We start from the raw sequence: 3915 nt of genomic DNA, 5'->3' as shown, positions 1-3915 counted from the left end.
TCATCTCAGCTCAGAGTGCTCATGTTGATGAAGGCAAGAACTGACACTTTTCATGATCCATAAAGAGAGAGCTTTACCGGGTGTGTACATAGATATAAGAGAAATGGTACTGCAGTTACACGTTGTACTTCTACAATCCTGCTTTTCCTGGCCAAGAATAGTATTTATTACACCTGTACCTGCAACAGGTCTCAACCCTGTTATCTGCTATAATGAATGAGGCAGATTCATTCATTCATATTTGGAGCCCGAATTTTTTTCAGTAGAAAAGGGTGAAAACTATGACCATGTGTGCTCATGGCATCTTATCTCCTGCTTGCTGCAGACCTTAATGGCATAGGAAAGGATGTAGCAGAGAAGCAGACCCAGAAAAGCAGTTGGGACAATTAAAGACTCCTGGAAAAATTATCTGCTTTCCTTCTTCTTTTCTTCTTCTTCCCCTCTGTTCATCCCAATGAAACATTCGTCTTCTGCCTGCAGTGAGTAATGTCAGCTAGAAATGCAGGAAAATCAGTAATTCCCTAGTTAAACTGTCTGAAACCAGTGTTTCTGAAACCAGGTAAAGTGCTATCCCAGAGATTGTCTGGAGATATTAAATAAAGGGGAAATATAAGAATAATATGCCGCCTTCTGCTTACAAGATTTAAAGTAGCTCAAGATCCTAGCCTGCAGGAGCAGAAGTCAAACAAGCCAGGCTTAGTGAAGAAAGCTTGTTATTTAGGTTAAAGGGATTTAGTTATAACATTACTGAGGTTGTGATGGTTTTGCTCTCTGATCCCTTCATCTTTTTCCAAAGGATGTTGGAATGAACGAGCTTTTAGAAAGAGCTCCAGCAGAATGCCAGAAACTCCAACAAAGAGATTTCCTTTCAAAGATGCAGTGCCCCAATTTAGCAGAACAACAAATATGTTCTCAGTAATGGGTGTTGCGTTGAACGTTAATGTCAAATTTAGAGTTCGATTTTGATGCTTCTGTTATTCAGCTTTCTCCACAGCATGGCAACTCTGTAGTGTTCTTTTTTTTTTTTTTCATGTTGCTACTCTTATCAGAAGTTCTTTCCTCTGGGATAGTTTTAGTATATTCTTCAGATAGGAGAGCTCTTTGTCAACAGCAAACCTATAGGTTCTTTCTGACTCCAGGCTTCTGTGAAAAAGAATCCCATTTTCATCCCCAGGCAAGTTAAGACTGAAGTCCCTGCTGCAGCCAAGCAATTCTAGTCAACACTAACTGAAATGCTGAATTCCCTTACCAAATTGCTTTCATCTTCTTGGATATTCTCCATTCACAAGTTCATTCTTGTGCCCCAAGGCATATATGTGGCACAAGTATGTTGAGGACCGGTGTCTTACTCAAGGGTCACTCTCTTTACACTCCCAAGAAATGATGCAGAAGATCTTCAAAATGTTCCTGTAGACCTGCTAAGCAGTGTGTCCTAGGGGCTCAGCCCGTCCTGTTCTCTAGAGGACACCTAAAGGCCCTAAATGAACTAAAAGTGGTCTCAGAGGTTTTTTCACTGTGAAGGCAGTAAACCAGGATTTTACACTGGCTGGGTGAGTTTTCTCTCAGGGATCAGGTAATACACAGGATTGCACCCAGCTTTCAGGGATAGGGGTTTATTGGTACAGTCATTGTGAGGGTTAGGACTCTTCTTTGGTGTTGAAAAGGACAGCTAGTCTTGATATCTGGCAACCAGATGTCAAGCTGAGAGAAAGTGCTGATTGCCAAATAGAACCATTTATTTTGAGAGAATGCCCATGAACACTGAGAGACAATTAATTACATTCCCTTTTACCTTTGCTGAGATACTCTCATTGCTCCTAGATGTCTTGAAGACATTTAGTTTGTGGGAACCAAGGCCATAGCTATCAACACCTGCTGGAACACTTAATCATTGGAAACAAGTAAAATTCACTCATGCACAACCTTGTCAGGCGAGGAAATCTGCACAAGGTACCCCAAGTTACTAACTGTAATTTTCACTGATGTTTGGAAGCAGAGGAATTATTCCCATTTTTCTCTGGTATAATTCATGGCTGTTATATAGTTTATATAAAAAAAGTAAAAAAAGCCTCCTTATAATTGATGCTTCAATTAAAAAAAAAAAAACAACAAACCCCAACAAACTAGGAAGAGCCACAAATCTACAATTCAAATATCTCAGCATGCCAGGAAATGTGATCAGCTCCAAACAAGGGTTGCATCTGCTTTGCTTCATTCCCACAGACAGCAAGCTGCCCACAGAGACCACACATCCTCCCACTCCTCCTGTTCAAGTTACTGAAACCCAACAACATAAAATTTGACTAAAGCACTTTTTCAGTGTGACCCCATTACCCACTTCAAAAAGGACATTTGTTGACACCTGGTTCAGGATTACAGGACATCATCAGCAGTGTCTTCAGTTGTTTAGCTAGTCTGTTGACCAGACAGAGTAATCCCAAGACAGTTGACAACACCATCACAGGCTTCATCCTTCTCATCCCTGTGATGGATGCAGATGAGAAAGGAATTAGAGAACTCCTGTCTGGGAAAGAAAATCACTCTTGTTTATAGGAGGTTTGCTTTCATTGGTTCTGAAAATCTCTTACTTCTCTATTTTAAGTAATTCTTCTGCAGAGATGATATTTTAATAAAAGTCTGCAAAATGTCTTCAGCTAGAGGGAGAAGTATGTATGCGAAGGTGGCTTCAAAGGGATATGCTTTTATTATGAGCCTTCCCTGCTCTCCCTCTGATTTAATTTTCTTTTGTGCTCTGGGTCACTCTTGGTTTATTTCTAAATTTATTTTCTTCACTCCTCCTCAGTGGAAAAAAGATGTAATGCAGCATCCAATTTATTTTGAAACCTATTGTTTCAAGGGAAATCTGAACACAAGTATCCTGGCACTTTATACTGGAGCCTGTTTTGTGGAGGAAGATGAATGCACATGGGATATAACTCTTCCCATGTGAAGCAATATCCCACACACTGAAAGGTCTGTTCTTTTCTACCTGCCTTTTTAACAATGTTAATATCTATCAATGTGCATCTTTCAATGGAGGTTCTGCTGTGCACCCATGAGTCAGACAATCAGTTACTGTGAGAGATATTTCCTTGGTAGTTGTATGGAACTGAAGTGAGCCATGAACCTCATATGTATTTGATCCTCTGTATGTTGAGCCTGGAGAGACTGGAGAATCTTGGTTTCTATGATCTCATGATTTACCTTAGTGGGTCAGCTCAGCAGGTCTGGCTTGGTGGCTTTTCCCATGTAACCACTGTGTAAGAGCATGCTGAAGCACCTGGGGTCACAGTAGAAGAAAAAACAATGAAGTTGTCTTCCAAGGAGCCTTCTTCTGAAGTGCTCTTCTAAGGAATATGTGTCTCCTCCCAGAGTTGTGCTGCTGCACTTTTCTGAATATAGAGAGCCTGAAATAGCAGAGGATGTGCCAGGATTTAGCATTCCTCATAGAGTTACTTATCTTCTGCCACCCTGCAAAGATCACCACCAGATTCATGGTGACCCCTGTCTCAGGTGCCCTGGTATCCATGACGCTGTGACCAGTTTCTCCCTTGACTAGAAAGCTGTAGTCATTGGGAAGCACGTCAGCAGCATTTATTCAGTGGTGAAGAGTGGTGGGAGGGATTAGCTGCAGGGAAGCTCTGTGTTTTGCTGAGCATTTTGAGTTTTCCATCCAGGAGAAATCAAAATGACAGCTTTTGCTCTACCCACGTGGAAGGCTCTTAGCCCTTTTTGTGCTTGCCTGCAGGGAGGAAGAGGCTGTAACAAGAGCCAAAAAATCTGGTCTAGCTCTCCTGCTGCTCTCCCATTCTCCCTTAAGGGAAAGAGGATTTCACAGATACTAGAAAAAAAACAACAAAAAACCCAACACCAAATCCTTTCCCAAATTTGACAGAAATGGGAATAACAATGTTT

General features: G+C 41.3%; 1 long non-coding RNA gene across 1 annotated transcript; it reads right to left on the bottom strand.

Annotated features, from left to right (window-relative positions):
• Positions 1-1030: 1030 nt before the first annotated feature.
• On the bottom strand, positions 1031-3357 carry LOC116781191. The gene is made up of 2 exons (XR_004354802.1): positions 3205-3357; positions 1031-2482 (listed from the first exon to the last, which is right to left on the bottom strand). It is a non-coding gene; the product is annotated as an uncharacterized LOC116781191 (long non-coding RNA).
• Positions 3358-3915: the final 558 nt, after the last annotated feature.

The sequence above is a fragment of the Chiroxiphia lanceolata genome, chromosome Z (genome assembly GCF_009829145.1).
Source record: "Chiroxiphia lanceolata isolate bChiLan1 chromosome Z, bChiLan1.pri, whole genome shotgun sequence".
NCBI lineage: Eukaryota > Metazoa > Chordata > Aves > Passeriformes > Pipridae > Chiroxiphia > Chiroxiphia lanceolata.
This window is presented reverse-complemented; position numbering and strand designations above follow the sequence as displayed.